The 19,156-nt window shown below is 38.7% G+C and overlaps 2 long non-coding RNA genes across 3 annotated transcripts in view; both read right to left on the bottom strand.

Moving 5' to 3' along the window:
* Positions 1-2,757, bottom strand: part of LOC143695092 (uncharacterized) — a 54,768-nt gene extending 52,011 nt beyond the window's left edge. For both annotated transcript variants that reach the window (XR_013184005.1, XR_013184006.1), the window contains exon 1: positions 2,550-2,757. This is a non-coding gene — a long non-coding RNA (uncharacterized LOC143695092). The remainder of the gene's footprint in view (positions 1-2,549) is intronic.
* A 2,484-nt stretch (positions 2,758-5,241) lies between these two features.
* LOC143695134 (uncharacterized) overlaps positions 5,242-19,156 on the bottom strand; it is a 45,176-nt gene continuing 31,261 nt past the window's right edge. Inside the window, exon 5 of the long non-coding RNA XR_013184075.1 lies at positions 5,242-5,404. This is a non-coding gene — a long non-coding RNA (uncharacterized LOC143695134). The remainder of the gene's footprint in view (positions 5,405-19,156) is intronic.

Genomic DNA, 19,156 nt, shown 5'->3' with positions numbered 1-19,156 from the left:
GCCAAAAAGTTCTTTCAAAACCCAAGGTTTGTGGAAACACGGAGAGAATAAAAAAGAAAGCAGGAGACAGACAGCTGGCTCAGTATGTAGCCTTGTTAGACAAAAAAAGAGGTTTTGGACACAAAGCAACCTTTCACCATGGCTTAGAGAGAGTGCTAAAGAGGCAATTCATACAACACATGGTTAATAACTAAGAAAATTTGACTGTTTGGTGTTTGTGTACACAAGGGAAACTTTGGAAGCTGTTATGGATTGAGGTACTTTATTGTGGGGATAATGTAGACCCTTCAGTGGGTCATCACAATTGATAAAATTAGCCTGCCTTACCCAAAACTTTGAGTAGGAGTTCAGGAATCTGCCTTTCAACTGTGTCCTATTTCCTGATTCCTGGACATAAGCCCTAAAGGACCAGAAGCGTCATAAAGTTCTCATTACTTCCCTCCTCTGTTACTCCTTGTGTACACAAACTCAGGGTTTGGAGTTAGCAGGAAGCTGCATCTACTCTTATTGTGTCTGTGAAAAGCCATGATAACATGGCTGCTGTAAGAGCAAAATCTTAGTGAAGAACATTTGATTGGTTTGAATTCTGTAAAACATAATCAGGAAGGACATTGGTACATCACTGAGTGCCTCGAGGACAGCAGGGGCCCAAAGACTGCTAAGCAATGCACAGAAAGCACAATAAAGCCCATTAAGCTTCAGGTGAAGGAGTCAAACAAGGTCTCTAACAACTGCCTGACAACCACATTGGGCTCTTGCAATCAGATCAAAACCTGAGTATGCCACCCTCTGGAACAGAGCCCTTAACTCAGGGGATGAGTCAAAGTCCTGGCTCAGCCAGGGAACAGGGATCAGCAGATGACTGAGGGGGGATGTAATACCTTCATGCTGTAAAAATATCATTTTTGGTGTAAAATAGCATCATTATGCCTGTAGGAAATTCACCTTGAATACATACTGCTTATAGTAGCACATGTACTATTTCCCAGTATTAATGTCATGCCTGGGTGAACAAAAAGGACTACATCTTCCAAAGCTTTAGAAAAGGTGAGAAACAAGACAAAACACACACTATTTTCATCTAGGCAGGTGACATGGGTGGCCTCTAAAGTTGTCCTCCTAGATTAGTGCAAGGCCATGGCAGAAAAAAAAAAGAGAAAGGAAAAAAAGAATTTTGGAAAACCATATGAAAGAGTTGTAAAGCCATATGGAAAAGGAAGTCTGTAAGGGAAAAATACATCAGCATCTTGAGACATTTTGTGTGTTAAGGAACTTGAGACAAATGATATTAAACAACTTAATGAAATTTATTCCCAAAATTTAAGTGGAACTAGCATTCCAACCCTTATCCATAATAAGAGGTGCAAGGACAGTGATTTGCAGTGATTTCTCAAATAAGTGCCATGTCCATCACAGAAATACTCCTTGAGGACTTCATAAGGATATTGATATTAACTTCCTTCAGCTGTGTTTCTTGCCCTAAGGGCAAATAACATAATTGCACAGCAACATACATTTGGGCTCAGCTTGCTGGGTTTGTACAGTTCTGCACTTTCCTATTGTTTCATTGTACAAGATGTCATTGCACCACTTTGATAACATGTCTGAGTATATCAAAGGCCAAGGGAATTCTGTTAGGTAAACACATCATTTATTACCATATACAGCAATGATTACCTGACATCAAAGCTCATCTAGGAGCCTGCTGTGTGACTGTGGAGGAGGGCTCCCTGCTAAAAAGCCCAATCGATTGACAGCAGTGTGGAGCAGAGGCAGGGGTGGCAAGGGGCTTCCATCAATACCTTCACCACAGCAAGGAAAGAGTCTGCCACTCAACAGGACTTCACTTTGCATCCTGTCCCCATCTCCAAAAGTGCAACAGAACCATGGCCATGGCTCTCTCAGGAGGGGTCATAACCCTGTTCTGCCTGGCTTAATAGGACCAAAAGTCAAGATCAGAGGATGGAGCTGCCTGCAGTCACAGCAAAGGTAAGGATGGAGCTCTCTGTCACAATGGCCACCAGCTCTGTCCAGGCAGAGGATTACAGGATTTAGAGAAGATCACAGTATCATGCAATGCTAAAGGCTTAGAATGGATGTCAAAGTTCATCTAGTCCCAACCCCCTACCTCCCACTAGACCAGGCCTTATTCAGCCCAGTCTTGATCTGCCAGGGTTGGGATATCCACATAAAACCTTTCTCACCATACATGCAACTGAATTGAAAACAGTGGCCCAAAGACCACACAGAATAACCAAAATTAGCATGGAGTGCCAAAAAGGACTACTCTGGAGATTTAAGGGATGGTTAATAAAGAGCATCATTGTGCATTTGAAAAGTTAAGCTACTTTTCTGTGTAATCAGATTCAAGTTTGTTATCTTGACAGAGAGGAGATATGAAACACAAGTGATGTACACAGGCAACTGTATTCTACACAAAACTGTATGCAAATACAAAAAGTTTCCCAGTGCATTGAAGTGGTACCTCAAGCAGGTACTGACCTGTACAGTTTGCATGTAGGTAAAAATAGGCAAATTTATCATCTCACCTTTGGCTCCACAGTAATTCTCTTCAGGTCCAGGATTTCTCAGAAGAAGTCAGAAGAAGAAATTCTCCTGTGCCAGCACAGTGAATTCTCCCATCCCTGCCTTTTGACTGTCCAACAATCAGGAGGAACAGCTCTTGTTTCACCAGACATTATGCTCTAAACTGAAAATATCACTCCAAAAGTGCAATAGGAGACAACATCACTTAAATTGAAATACATTTTTAAAAAATCTTTGAATACACAAAGAAAACAAGTTTCATTTCTCTAAAAAGAAAATACTGCAGACAAGAACTCCACCCAAATATTTAAAAAATAAACAAATTCTGATTAATAAAATTCACTATAACCAAATTACCTATTATCACAATGATGTCAGGTTTTTGTAAGCAAAACAGCTGAGCCAAGATGCATCCTGAGAAAACTCTCAGAGCAATGAGAACTTTGAATTTGGGGCCTGATAAGATGAAAATCCTACCCTGATAGGGTAAGAAATGAGGAAAGCTCCATCCAATACATGGGGAAAAAATGTTCAGACTGTGGTCAGGAATTTTTTGGATGGGTTTCAAAAATGGGGCAGTGGAAAAGAGAGTTAAGGGAGGGTAACAAGGTAGCTCAGATGACAGTAATAAAGAAATGGGTGAGAATTCTAGCAAGAATAGAAAGCAAAATATGGTGTCTGCTGATATGAAGCACAGAAACAAGATTTGATGAAAACTTTCTTAAAAAAACAAGGAAAAAAAGAGCCAAATTTATAAAGCTTAAAGAATATGACAGGGAGAGCTGCAGGATGGAGAAGCAGCACTATTTGGCCCTGCCTGTGAGCAGAACAGGCAAGCTTTGACCAAGCAGGAAGAGTGTCTTGGGCCATCTATTTATTTTCTTCTGTGGGCTTTTTGCATCGTGTGCTCTCAGCTCAATATGTGTATTGGCTATATTTGCATTCTTTCTGAATTATTCTTAGTTTCTGAAAAGGGCTGGTGTTGGTTTTTGGGAACCTAAGCCACAGCTGTAAGACAACATGAAATCTACACAGAAAGCAATAGAAAGAATCTCCAAAAACTCACTACTCCATGGCCTTCCTCTTCAAGAGGAAGAAAACTCAGGCAAATAAATTCTCCTCAGTTCAGCTGTAATTTCTTTCAAACACATCCTTGATCACTTCCACCCTCTCATTTCTTTAGCCATTGTACAGACACTGTTTTCATTAAGAATAGTTGATCTCTTCCCTTATGCATTCAGCAATCCTCCAGTAAGGTTACTAATATACAAGGTCTATGGGTCAGCTCAGTAATGACATATTGCTGCTCAAAATATAGAAAAATTACAGTTTTCATAAAAGTAGAAATTTCAGATCTCCCAGAACAAGACCTCCTAGAAGGGATAAATTCTATGATTAGACTATGAGCTGGGATATAGACATTTTCACCAATATTTAAGGCCTAACATTAGTCACCATGCACAATCTGGGTAAGACTCTGGCAGAAGGGTAAATATGGCAATCTGTAACCTTTCCCTTTTTTTGCCATAGTAAGCTCATTCCTCTCAAGAAAAGGCAGGAATTGCAATAGCTTATGAGACAGTATCTTTAAAGTATTAACATTTTTCTTTATAATGGACTGAGTGGTCTAAAAAGAAGGCAAGGAAAATAAGGTAGAAGCAAAAAAAGTATTGAGACAAAAGGGAGGAGAATACATATTTCTTAGAGATATATATCTATAGTAAGGTAAATTATGACACATGCATGCATGCAGAGATTGTAGAAGCCACCAGTATTCAATCAGAATTGTGGCCTCTCAGTAAAGAAAAAAAAAAGCAAACTCCAAACAACAATAAAATAGGTTGAGAGGATTCTGCAAGTCAATGTCCTCTCATCTAGCAGCAGGAATGAGAGAAAAGAATACTTAGCAAGGTACTGAAAATTTGTAGAGGGTTGGGACAGAGAGAAATTTTGCAATGTAGTTACTTGGTATGTAAAATTCTCACACAACCTGTAGACATTGATGCCTTGATATTTTTTTCCAGTAGATGCCAGTTTACTAAACCAACAACAGGCTCATCTCAATGTGCCATAACAGGGACAGTGAGATGTCCAGTATTATAACATATCTCATCTAAATTACATCATGAGGAAGAAAAGAGAGGATAAGACACACTCTGAGTGGTCCACCAAGAAAATACATAAGCTGATTAGTATTTTCTTAATGTGGGAGAGAATACTCGTTGTTGTAACTAAACATGAGATGTGTTGTTAGAGAGAATAAATTGAATTTATGGGATTGAACAACGTGAGAAGAAATATTCTTCTAGAATTAGGAAGTAATATTTTCATTCTTGATTAAAATAATGTGCTAACTGGCATCCATTACTGCTGCTTATATATGAAGTTTATGATGACTATTCTCATACTTCAGGTTATGGAAACTTAGGTTCAGCTCAATGTTTCTGGACAATCAGTAGGCAGAGAAGAGCTATAAATGCATATTCTTTGCAGGGACAGAAATAGCCAAACAGATGAAACTGTGCTGGCACAAAAGAAGCACAGTATTATTATGTTTTAAATATGCTAATATGCATGTATAGTGTTACACTCAGCTGTAAAGGAATTTATTAGCCTCGGTTTCTTAATGACTATAATGTACATTCAGGGTGAACCAGGCTGAATCCATCCCATAGAAGTGTTTGTGAACTTCTGTTGACATCTCAGCTGCACAGATCACAGCATGTGGCCCCGCATGTTTATTTCCTGAGTGACCCATCAATTGATTCATCAGCTTCCTGGAGCACATCTCCATTTCCAGGGAAGCTGTCCTACTGCTGCAGGATGGGATGCTGGAGCATCACGAGTGCTGCTGGCCCTGTAGAAAAGAGTGATAATGGTAAATGCTGCAGAATGTTCAAGATGGACTGAACCAAATAAAGAACAATCTGACTACCTGAATGTATTCTTTCCAGCAATCTCCCACCACTGTAAGATAGAAAATGTTCTGTTTCCTCTTTGGCAAATAAGCTTGTGTGAGCTGAAAAATTAACATTGTATAAAACAATGGGGAAAACATAGGAAAGCCATTGGGCCCGAATCACAGCAGTCAGCAGGAGTTTCCCTCAGATAGCAACACACTTGGATCATGCCTTATAAAAGTGAATTTTTATTAAACTAATTATCTCAAGACCTTGAAAAGATGTAGAGCAGTCTTTGCTATTTCGTTTTCATTTTACTGGAAGTAGTAAATGAGAAACATTTCCTGCACAGTTTATTGAATGTGTTTGTGCTTAGAGCTCAAAAAGGATATGCTGCAAGGTAATCAGGGCCTTTTATAAGATGTTATCGACCTTTTGGGAGCAAAAGTTAAGAGGAAGAAAAGAATCAGAGAAAGAGAGACAGAGGGACAGCAACTGCAGAGCCCTGTCATTAGCATAGATGGTGGCCAAGGAAAGCAGCCCGTGCAATTAACAATGCACAGCTGTGGTCACACCAAGTCTCTCCTCTGTGCAGCAGCAGAAGTTTATACAGCTGCTACCAGCGACTCTGGAGTCACAAATGCAAACACATGATTGCATTATGTTTACAAATTTCCTGCAGAACCTCCTGCAATTGTATGGATTATATTACAGTCACTCAGAGCCTGATGACAAATTACTGTAGATTAATCTCTTCTTTAAAAATTTGTGGAGCTTTTAAGAAAGTATACATAAAACAAGCTGCTAGTTGCTTTTCACTGTTAATAATGATTCCTTTTAAAATCCAAACTTTAGAAGTGTTACAGGGCATGCTACTGGGCTTTCATTCATTAGACTAATAAAACTCCATAAAGTTGACTGCTGCTGCCAGAGGGTATTGCTCCTTTCTGACAGGTACAGTGACAGGCACAAATTTTCTATCTCTGAATAGTATTATAGACACTATCAACTGAGACAAAGAGAGCAAAATGTATGACAATCATTCAGCCTCACAGCAAAGAGATTTGTAGCTCTCTGCTAAGTATGCTTCCCAACAAACAGACTATGTTGTCCTAGGGCTACATGGAGGAGTTATATTTTCTTTGAAAATTCAAGGACATTTGGTTTGTTTTCACTCCACTTGAATGATTGTTTTGTTTGTCAGTTACAGCTAAACAGGTGTGGGGTCCAGGCTTTTTATTTTTGCCAGCAAAATAACTATCAACTGACCATTTGTTCTAGAACACTAACAATATAATTTGCAGTAAATACCTGAAATAAATATTTTTCTCAGGTCTGTTTTCAAAAATCCAATAAATAATACGCAGAAATGAATGCAACTCCCTCGCCCTCACTCAGTACTGGCATTTCTAAAATGCTTTTCCCAGTGATAAAACAGAAAAACCTTGGGACTGGTCCAGAGAGGACAGGCAGATGTCCTTTTTCCTCTGAAATTTAATCTGTGGCTTCTGAGCCAGAACACCCCTTTAGATGTCTCAATAAAGAAAAACAAAAGAACACATTTTGTTAAAGATGTGCATTGTTAGGGGTAGATGATGGTTGTAGGACTTTGCCAGGATGTTTCCCAGGCCTTGGACCATTCCTTGCATTACTCCTCAGATTATTTCCCCTCTTGATGGCCCCATGGCAGCTGATCTGGGGCCTTCTAGCTGGTGACTGTAAACACCACAGTGGCTTCTGAAAGAGGATGAAGTTCCTGACCCCCCTGGGCTGGGTCCAGTAAGGAACAAAAGGATGGTGAGTTGAGGCCAGTCCCCCCTTGCTGTGTCCCCCTGAGGACACAGATCTCTGTAAGGGCAGCACTTTTTCATACTGCCTTCTTCTAGAGCCATGTGAGCTGAAATCCAGTAGTGCAGCTAAGGGAGAAGATGCATGGGCTGCATGCAGGAGATCAGCCCAGCTGGGTGGATACATGCTCTGCCTGACAAAGGAGTAGAACTTTTTAAATTGCTGTTTTTATTTGAAGAGATCACTATCAGCAGTGTGTTCATGAGAACTCCCTGAGCCAGATCCAATGTTATTCTCTCTTGGTATCTGCTTTCTACTACTCAGTATTTCCAGTATTCAGACAGATGCCTAAAAAAGTTTAAGAGCTGGACAAATGTATATGACATTTTCTTATTAATTCTTCAAACCTCCAACTATTTTCTGCTTAGAGGACTTTGTAAGGCAGTTGTGGTGATGTTATTTGTAATCCCCAATAGATTTTTCCTCTTTGTCTTTCAAGCCTTGCTTTAAGCCCAAATAAACTTTTAGCACCCATGGCATCCTCTCACAAAGAATTCCACAGTTTAACTAAATATTGATGCTACTACACTGTTCTGCTACTCATTTACCTGTCTCTAGCCTTGTTTGATGCCTCCAGCTCTTCTGTAGAAAAGATGGAGGTTAATTTCTCCCAGGCATTTCTTTCCAACTCTTACTTTATTCTGAAGATTTGAGTAATGGAAATTCATACAGTATTCAATATCTTTATGCTGCAGTGAGACTCAAATGACAAAAACTATCACAATTAGAGGGTGGAAATCCATAGAGCTGGAAATTCATCATTTCCTCTGTGAGCAGACTTCAATCCTCTCTGATTAAATCTAAATTACAACAACTCTGCAAACATCAAGGTTGTCCCAGCAGCTGACACCCTTTCCAGAAAGAATTCTGGACAACTGTTGTACTCAGATGCACCCTTTTGACTTTCAACACTGACTGCTAAGGTCACTTCTAGATTATCCTGTTGGTGCAGAGGCTAATTCTAAGTTCACTTATAATTCATTTTCCCTAAAATTATCCTCAAGCCTTCCCAAAGCTCTCATTCTTTGATTCAATTCTGCTATTGGTACTAGAGCTTGGTTCATCAGTAAATATAACGTGTTTTTGTGCCAGCAACTCCATTTATTATCCAGGCATAATCAAAAATTTTCTCAATTTTTTTCTCTGTTTTCATTGTATTTAGCTTTCAGTCTTATCATGTAATTTGAAATTCCAAGCTGGGAATTGGAATTCTACTAGGCAATGGCTGCTGTTACTGACATTCAGGGATTTTCCAAGTTTTGTGCTCAAAAAGGGACCACAAAACAGAACCACCAATGTTAAGAGAGGATCCATGCTCTTGTTACTAAATTTCCAATATTTTTTAGCTAAACACTGAGCTAATTGTGGAAACATTGAGTGATGCAATTAACTAAATAAATACAAGAGTGGAATGACAATAGATTCTTTACAAAATCAAAGAAAGAATAAAGCTATAGTGCATTTAAAAGCTGGACTACTAAAAACCATTTCCTAATAGCCATAACCAAGATATAGCACTAAGCAACATTTCCACACTAAACCTCATTGAAACCATTAAAAAGCTGAATAATTTGTAAAAAATGCAAGCAAAGAGTTGCTTTTCTACAAGTGACATTAACTTAAAAGATGCTAGATATCAGTAGCAATAGAAAATATTAAAATCCCCTGGGGGAAGTACAAGAAGAAAGCTGCCAAACCCTGTGCCACCATGCACACTGCTGCAGTGGGTGGGTTCCCTCACACCAAAGGAGCTCCTGGGAATCTCAGGAAAGCACAACTCTCCTGCATGTGCAGACACAGGTGCCTGCCTTCTGCCTTTCTGGGTGCTCAGAAACACAATCCTCTCCTTCCCATCACCTGTTCTTCATACACACTGAGTTTTACACTGCAGGTTGCTCACACCAGAGAATTTGGATTAAACACTCAATGCTGGGAGATAGGGTTTCACTGAACTTAAATACATTTCCTGAGAAGCAGGTGTCCATATTATGAAAAGGAGCTTCAGGATGTTTTAGAGAAGAGTGATCACTTAAGGAAAATTACATTTCTGTACAACCATTCTGATAGGCAAAAGAGCCCAGAAACATTTTAATGGAAACCTCCCTAATCTCTGCTGAACACTTCTGTAATATGACCAGGGAACATTTAAATGTGAATCTCTTTAGTATTTGTTCTTCTGCTGAAGGTAAGTTCCTGAGCACTAGCATTCCCTAAAAATACCTCAGTGACTCAGAAAAAAAAATCCAAATGAACAAGAGGTACCATATTGTAGACTGTTAGGGGGATTTTATGGCTGATCCATCTCTTGAGATGGAATGGTCCATGAGGTGGGATGCCAGCTCCCCAGTCTGGCCCCATTTGAACTCTGGCAGTCTGTCACTCCTCATGCACCACCAACCCCCTGCTATTTTTGTTACTTCCTCAGACCCAAGAATTCACAAACCTGTATGGACATTATGTCCAGATTCTATTCGTGTAACTCAAAAACTCTTTTCTAATAAACAATGTACACCAGCAGCCTTGCAAAAAGCACATCAGGCTCCTTTGCAGATCACCAATCAATGAGCTTGTGTGGAGGAGAGAACTGTGTCATGTTTGTGAATAAAGCAATTTCTTTCTTTTCTTTAGTGTCTGTGTTGGAAGAAATCACTGTGCTGATACAGTAGTTGAATTTCAATTTTAAATAAGGTGAATATTAACCTCAGCCATAAGTAAGGAATGCATCTGATAAAACAATTATTTTTCCTTATGAATCACATGTAAAATACTCATTCTGAGTCACAAGGGATTGTGCACTGCCCACATTCATATTTGTGAATCATGTCCTCATCTCCTAGTTGCAGTCAATGCTTTGTGATCTACCTCCCTCTCTAAGTGCCAAACTAATGAAGACCACTAAGGGAATTATTATGCTTTTTTCCTATTTTTTTTTTCTTTTTAGCAAGATTTCTAGTATTTTCAGATGGTATTATTTTTCTTGGGAAAAAATGTAGTCATTCAGCCCACCAAGTTTGTGTTCTGGATGGACAGAAGCCTTGTATGTGTTCATATCTCTTCTAGTGCCTTCCAGCCCAGCCTTCTGCTCTCACTGCTCTGGGAGTCTTTGTGTAAAGTTGTCACAGAAGCCAGCACATCCCTGTGTGCTGTCCTTTGATGAAGTGGGTGATGGCCCCTGATTAAACTGGCTTGTTGAGCACCCTGCCACTACTGCTGTGCCTACTGAATTCAGCTATGCAAGAAATACAGAATACATATATATATATATATATCATTGCATTCTTTCAGGGCTAGAACTGCAGTGGAATTATTTGCACTGTTTTTTCAGGAACTACATGATAGAAATTTTACTTCTCAGCATGCTGCTGTCCATCACTACATATATGGCAACAAAGAAAAGGATTCAGGAGCTGAAGGGATGAATTACATAGGAACCAAAAAAAAAATTACTCAAAAATGTAGACTCAGGTTCAATTTATGTCAAGATTTTGGACTGTGATCTGATTTTTTTTTTTAGAGATTTAGTCGTGAGTTTTAGGCTTTATAGCATTGACCATGGTACCTTCCACTGCCTTCTCCACAGTGCCTGTTCCATATGCTCAGCCAAATTGGTTTTTCCACCAATCTTCTATACTAGTTCATATTTTTAAAAAATAGTGCTCATTCAGTTGGCCTTGAGCTAAATAGTTTTCTCACCTATATTTAACCCACTTGCCAAAGATTACTCCCCTCTCCCTTCAAGAAACAAGGATTTTCTAGTGTTCTTTTTTTTAAAAAACAGGTATTTGTACCATTTGGAAATTTAGGTGATAAGACAAAGCCATAGAAAATAAACCAGGATAGATGGCTCCTATTTTCTTTTTTCATTTCTCTTGATTTCCCATCTTTATTTTTGAGGACATCTAAGAGAAAACACAGCAGGAGATTTTCTTCTAACAGATTTTCTGCTCTGAAAATGATGGTGTCCCTGATATACTAAAATGAATTCGAGTATTTTGTCCCTCTCCCTGATATTTTAGAAGTATCAGAGACAGAGAGAAAAAGAAAAAGGGACTGGAATAGTTCAACTGTATATATGTTCAGATCCCTGTCTTTCTCTAACCCTACCCCAATACTGCATTTCTCTTTGCTTACTAAGAGAAAAACTCAACCAATAAAGGACTGGGGCATATTTCCTTACTATAGTAGGCCAGAATTTTAAATTTTTTTTAAAATAACATATCAGCAGAAATAATTGATGAGGACAGAAGTCAATGACATTGCAGGCTTTTTACCTGAGAAGGAATACAAAGGCTATTAATTTTCCTGTATTTCATAGTAAAACACAGAACAATTAAATAACTTTTAGCAGTTCAGATGGTCTAGTTTGTTATCAAATTTTAGGAAGACTTTTTCTGATTCCTTGTATACCTTCCTCCATAATCTCTGTCAAGTCCTAATAGTCTAAAGGACACTGGATAGCTGCTCAAGCATGTACAGGGAGAGGGATTGGTTACCTCAGTAACATTTTCTGTGACACTTGCTCCAGATCATGTTTCCAAACATGATTTCCATTTGGCAGATCACTTATGTATTTTGCTTATCTGTATTTGCTTACAAAAGGAATTTAAAGCTACCTCCCAGGCTTTCTCCAAGGCTTAAGGCTCATGTCTTCATACCAAGTTACACTGGTTTAACTAAAGGTCAGATCTGAAACCAATTCAAGTAGGAAATGGGTGATGTACTTATTTCACTTCAACAAGGACTATTTGGGCTCAGATCAAGTAAATTAGGAACAGGTTTAAATTAAGGTGAAAAAAACTGATTTTAAAAGGAAATAATGTCATCTCTGGTGATTTGTCTAAGTGTAACAAAAATCTGTGCAAATCCATGTGCAATCTATAAATAAAAGCTCAGATGCCCTGGGAGAATCCTTTCCACTACAGCCTATGTGTGCATAAGCATGGCTTTTTAAGATGCTGAACCATGCCACTACCACAAAAAAAAAGATGATTTGCCCAATATACCTTGCTGATGACTGTTGCCTACAGTCTGCCAGTATTGCATCATTTTTATCTCATTGTGCAGTGCTCCAAGACTGTTAATGATGCCATACCAGGTGTCTGTCTGGAATTACAGTATCTCATATATTGACTTATTAGCCAACCGATCTTAAATAATTGTTCTGAACTCCTGACCATGTAGCACATTAAACTGATGAAGACATGAAATAATATGCATTTGAGGTATCTTGAAGGGGTGCTCAGCAGTAACATGCATCTTTTGGACTGGGAGGGAGTCAAAATGAAGTCCAATTTGCATGTTGCAAAAAGGGATTGGATGTGTAATGAGATCTGATATCTCCATTGGTATAGGATAGTCATGGCTTTTAATAGATTATCCTGGTGTCCATATAGATATTTACAAAGACGTTGATTTCCCACAGTTTTGTCCCAGTGCTCCATCCTAGTCCCTAATGCTGATGGGCAGAACGAGAAGCCAGCCCTCATCAATGCAGCTGATGTATAAATCATGGCAAAACCACTCCTCCAGTGACTTGGGGGCTCTGGCCCTGATGCAGAGCCTGACACAAACACATCTGACATCCCACTGCTCCTCAGATGCAATTGCTATAGCCACTTGCAATCTTGTGATACTCACTACTTCTCCCAAGAAATATTAGAGGCTGGCTCATTTCTGACCATAAAGCTCAGTGTGTTGAAAACCTCAGCTCCAAAGTCTTGGAAATTGGGAGGGGGAAGGGCAAGGAAGAGAAAAGAAAGATACCTGAGCATTCTGATGCAGAAAAATCACTCAGTTTGCAATCTAATGCCCCATTTTAAAAACAGCTCCATATTAAACATGGATTTTAGGAGCATGTCATTAGGATCATATTCCTAAAATTTTGCAAGACCTGCATTCCTCTGATTTTGCCATTTTTAACCAACATAATAATGAATTAGGCTAATTTTTTTCCTACCCATATTGACCATGGTGCTGCATGGGAAATCAAGATTAATTTCACACAACAGGGACTTTTGTTTTGAGAACTTCATGCATAAGACAACAAGATTTTTTTTTTCTAAAGGTTCTCATTCTGCTTTAGGAAAAAAATTACAAAGAATAGAAAAATAAAGTACCCCATAAAATACAATGCAACAAAAAATTAAGAACATCATCCTTTCTGTGATGTTGAGTTTTCTTTTTATTTGCCACTCTGGCTGGCAGCAAATGCTGTAGGGATAGGGAAAAAATGCTCATTGACAAAACAACAAAAACTATATAACTATATATAGTTTACTATTTAATCAGTTTCAAAGAAAAAAAAAGAGCAAAGCCAGATACTTCTTTTTAGAAGCAGCTGATTTCACTAAAAATGGAGAAAAAAATATCATTAGAAGTACAATGATCATTAGAAGATAATGAATGTGTTCTTCTGCTGCATTCATAGAAAGACCCTAAGTACCTTTTCATTCCACATTCTATATTACAGCTCCTCTTCAGACTTAGCTGAGAATATCCCCAAGTCTAATGGGTTAAATGCTTATTATACCACTGTCTTATTTGTAACATAAGGCACCTACTACAAGCCTACTCTTCATGCAAAATTGCCAATTTATAGCAATATTCCTTGTTTAGAAAACAAGGCTATCCAAACACTATAATTACAATATGCACCAGCAGGCATAACCCTGCATTAATGCACAGACTCCAGATACATTCGTCAAATAGAGTTTTTTTTCTCTTTGCCTTCTTCTCAGGGTACTTTTAAGTTCAGGGACAGAGAACATGTCTTCATTAGAAACATTAACATTCACAGGCTGTAGTAAATTTTGACAGTGAAAAGGTCTCTGTAACCTTTAGCTGTGCAGAAATTTACTTCCCAAGAAAATTACAGCTGGCACTGTCTTAATTAATGCTAGCTTTCTTTTCTGAAAATTGTGGGCTTGTCAGTAAAAAAGGCAGAAAAACCTGAGTTTAAAAGACTGGACACAAAAGACGCCTAGAAATAAAGCCCTGCAAAATTTCATAATATTGCTCTGTTTTTGTTCTACAGTAAGGAGATGAAAAGATCTAATTTGATTTTGCCAAATTGAGCAACATATATGTAATATAGAAATGATTTGCATTTTCTCTTTTGTCTTTGAGTTTTATCATGTAAAGAGAGCTTTTTAAGCCATTCTGTTTTAAAAGCAATAGGTCAAATAAAATCTATATCTGCAGGGGGAGGGGAATAAGGTATGACTTCATTATTTTTTTTAGCATTGCTTTAAATGCTCCCAGTAAATCATAGCCAACGGTAAGAATTGCAGCAGTGTTGTTCATGTGATTTTTAATGGTATGACATCTTTTTTTCTCATTTCTAGAATTATTTTAGTATTAGTGTACAAATTTTGTCCTTAACAGTCACCTTCTACATGTCTCAGAGTTCTGTTTTGATGGTATAGATACTTTCTCTTTGATATATGCAAAGATCATTTATATGCTGACTGAATTTTGATCATCATGCAGGGTTTTTTAATTGCTTGACATGGAGTTAAATACCCTACCTCTGAACAGCATTTTCTTACACACAGGTTGTATTATTGCTAAAAGCAAATAGATTTTTTTTCCTTCCCTTTTTCCTTAAACATAGAATGAGCAATAACATGCTTCTACATTATTTGTCACCAGAATCTCCTGGATATTGCTTATGCACTTCCTCGTACACTCTTTCAGAAGAGATTTACAACATTTTGTGTTTGGAATTACTGTGCAGTTCCCAGCTCCATCACTGGAAGCAATAAAGCTCCAGTTCCACATAAGATTCTTGCAAACCAGGACATGACACCACTTTGGCACTACGTGAAGCACCAATACTGCGTGTCAGCTGTTCAAAACATTTTATGCAAGTTCCTACAAGCACTTTAAATTAAGGTGCCCTGTATAAATGGTTTATTCATGTTTATGAAATGATTAGTTGGTGCCACTACATCCTTTAATAACTTATTGTAAGGCATGTTATAAAATGCATCATCAATAAATGCTTAAAATGCTGCCACAGCAAGGTGATAAGCTGTTACAACAATATTTTAAGATGTAAGTATTGTTCAAATAGTTTGTCTGCTGTTTCAATGCATACTCCCAAGTTTTTTTTTTAGAAGCACGTTATTGAATGCTGTATAAATAATAAAATATTTATACAGATCACCTTAATTTAAAGTGTTACTCTGTTTCCATAACTTCAATGGAGACACCACACAGCCTGAACGTGCACGAAGGTACAGAAAGGCATCAGAAGTGAAACTTCCCTATCTTAGATGCAAATCTCTGTATTATCACCCTGAGACAGAGAAAAATCACAGCATTCCCCAGACACAGGATTTGTATTTTCAAGGTTTGAACCATTAACCATTTAAAGAATTGTCATGAATAATGGGAAAGAAACCAAAAGCAAGCACCTAAAGTCTGATGTCCTGGAAAAAGGTCACACCCAAAATGTTTTGGCTGTTTATAACCAAAATGTTTGGCTGTTTATAACTTGGCAATATTACTGGAATAATAAAATCATGGTGTGGCTTATGCAGCCCATATGGGCAAATGTAGGATAAAGGCCTCTCTCTGCCACTTTACATACTGGAAAACAAACAGAATAACATTATGGATAAATGTAATAAAAGCATTATGGTCATAAAGTAGACACTGCTTGGGACATGAGCTTATGCATTTATCTGCTGCTCAGCTTAGCCACAATGAGCAGGAAGACTTAAATGATGCTCCAAAATGTGGTGTAACCTCTGGAAGAGAAAGCCAAATTTCTTGCTTAAAAACAGTGCACTAACTGCAAGGACATAATGAGGGGGTCTAAGGACATACTCACATAAGAGCTTAGTCAAATTCTCAAATGCTCACTCTCAAATTCACTGAACTACTTACAGAAGGGAGGACACTGAAGAAAAGCACTTCTCAATATTGGCTCAAACATTGGGATTTCCATTCCTTTCTGTGAGAGTCCCTGTGACCTTGGATCACTCCTTTATGATCCTTTATGTCTGAGACAGGCCTTTGTTGCAGCTTGAGCAAAGGCAGCCTCACAGATACCCAACAGGGCTAAGGAGACACTGCCAAAGGAAAGGCCTGCCCTTGAGGGAAGAGAGGCAAAGGAGCAGTCTGTCCTTGAAGGAAGAGAGGCAAAGGAGAAGTCTGTCCTTGAAGGAAGAGAGGCAAAGGAGCAGTCTGTCCTTGAAGGAAGAGAGGCAAAGGAGCAGTCTGTCCTTGAAGGAGGAGAGGCAAAGGAGAAGTCTGTCCCTGAAGGAGGAGAGGCAAAGGAGCAGTCTGTCCTTGAAGGAAGAGAGGTAAAGGATCAGTCTGTCCCTGAAAGAGGAGAGGCAAAGGAGCAGTCTGTCCCTGGAGGAAGAATGGCCAAGGGGAACCTTTGAGACACAGAGCTACTCCCAGTGTGAGGACACAGCCTGGGTTGTTGGGTGGCACCTGCCCACCCCCAGCAGGTGCTAAAAGCCTCTGAGGGGGCAGTGCTCAGAGCCTGGCACACCCACACCCACACCCCGTTCCATGAGAGCTGGTGGCCAGCACCATTCCAATGTGGCTTGGAGTGGTTCTGAGCTCAGGAGCTCCCTTGAGGGGGGACATGCAAGCACTGCTCTGCCTTTCCACTGTGCCAGCTGCCCCCTGAGAATGCTCCAGCCCAAACCTGCCTCCTACAGCCATAAACACAGGGTGTGGAGCCCTGCCCCTCCCAGAACGAGCCTTGTTTTGGGCTCTGTGGATGCCTTCAAGGACAGGTTTAGCTCCTAAAGGAGTCAAAATAAAAGGCTCAGTATTGATGTCCTCTCTTCCTTTCTACAATAGTTGTTTCTCTTTGGACATGACTGATCATAAACTTAATAAACCACAGAATATTCATCTTTTAACACATTGGAGTACATAAGGGAACTCTTAGTAATTAGCATTCCTGAACTTGTATTCTGCAAATTTATTTCCTCAAATATTTTTTTTTCACATGATTTATTAAAAAATAAAGCCAAACACTTGGTTCTTAGATCCTGACCCTCTAACCACTCACATATGTGGTGTGCATGCAAAAACCCATCTCTTGCATGGGTTCTTCGAGAATTTGTAGTCTCAAATAGTGGTTTATATTATATAAATGTTTCTAGGTTTTTCAGTGCTGTCAGTATGATTTTTCAGTTTCTTTCTTGTCAATTTTCAAGTACCACAAAGACATCTCTTCTATATTTTTTTCATTTTATAAGTTATAACAAAAAAAAAACTTCAGATAGTTCCCAAAATTCTTCTGCAATTAGATCTTATTTAATTTCTAATAAATGCATAAAATTACTTACAGGACGTTTATATGTGAATATTTGTATATAGATTTATATATAAATTTACTCATAGGTTAGTTTAAGCTTTGTTACTTTGCAAATTTTGTTGTCTTTGAAAATTTAGTGACAAATCAAGTTACTCCCACAGACTATTTCTGCCTCATACGGGTTTGATTTTCCTCCACAAATTTCTGCAACCTGGCAGTGTGGACCCCTCTGCTCCACTCCCTGTGGGCAGGGCATGGCCAGCACGTTTGGGTTTGCTTGGCAGGCAGGATCCTGACACAGGGGGAACACCCTCTGATCTGTGTCCTGTAAAATGAGAAAACCAATCCCCATCTTTAGGCTCACATTTATGCCACTTTCTGAGGCATGTCAGATGCTTACTTTACCTAAAGTAAAAAGAAATTACTTATTAGCTTGTACTGTTCTTCTGTTAGAAGCTCAAGACTGAGATATGACAGGGTGAAGTGGTTTTGCAACCAGCACCCTCTGGCAGTTTGGCAGATGTTTTTAGCCATTTTTTAGCATTTTCTAGCCATTCTGATGCAAACTTAGGAGGTTTTTAAATTTTTCCAGTGGCCTCCAGGTGAATACATTAATCTGAGTGCCTGTCAAGTGTCTTCCTCACCCTCTGACTTAATTTAAAAATAATACCAAAATAGATGTAGGCTATTTATGTATTCCTTTGTTTATAAAGCATGGAATCTTAGTGCATTACATACTCATCTGTTGTTATATATGTACTTGAAAAAAACTATGGGTGGACTTTCAGACACAGTCATCTACCAACATTCATCACTAATACTTCATTTTATTCTTTTGTGTGTGAGAGACTTGAAAATACTTATCTCTGCCTTTCAAGGAAATCATAAATTTCTGGAGTGCATGCACACTCCACAATATCTTGTTAAGCAGAGAGGGCCCTCAGGGCACAACAGCATGGTGTGGTATTTTTGCCTTTTGTTAACGTGTGACACTTGTATTTGCCCCAAGACTAAGTACAAATATGGTTTAGAGGTTTTCCTAATGATAATCATGATGTTTCATCTTGCCCTTCCAATACTAAATTTAGTGTCCTGGCCTCCCCGCCATGCACACCCCTCTCTCTCCCCTCACTCTTGGTGAGTCTGACATTCAATTTGGAGACTAATGTCAGCAAGAAATCCATATGTACTCCTCATAGTAGTAGGCATATCCCTGCAAATTTATTTTTAGGTTTCAATGGAATGAAGTGATATTTCCTTCCTTCAGTCATTACCTTCATAGCATTTTCTGCCTTTCAAATGTCTACAAAGGAGAAATGTATGCTTCATCTCATTGAAAATATTTTTGTCTTCAAATTGAATGTACACTGGTATATGCAATGACATTTGTAAGATTTGTTTTACAGCTTTACAAAGGGGAATTTTTTGCAACAGAAGAGTAAAAATAAGTTTACATTTGGAGCACGGCAAAGCTCAAACCACAGATACTCTGAGGGTATTTAGAAATTCCAGAGCAATCTGTTCTTGGCCTGTTTCTAAATAAATATTCAATTCCTTCAAAACCAGTTTACCA

The sequence above is a fragment of the Agelaius phoeniceus genome, chromosome 12, assembly GCF_051311805.1.
Source record: "Agelaius phoeniceus isolate bAgePho1 chromosome 12, bAgePho1.hap1, whole genome shotgun sequence".
NCBI lineage: Eukaryota > Metazoa > Chordata > Aves > Passeriformes > Icteridae > Agelaius > Agelaius phoeniceus.
The sequence above is the reverse complement of the archived record's forward strand: the minus strand, read 5'-3'. Positions and strand labels throughout refer to the sequence as shown.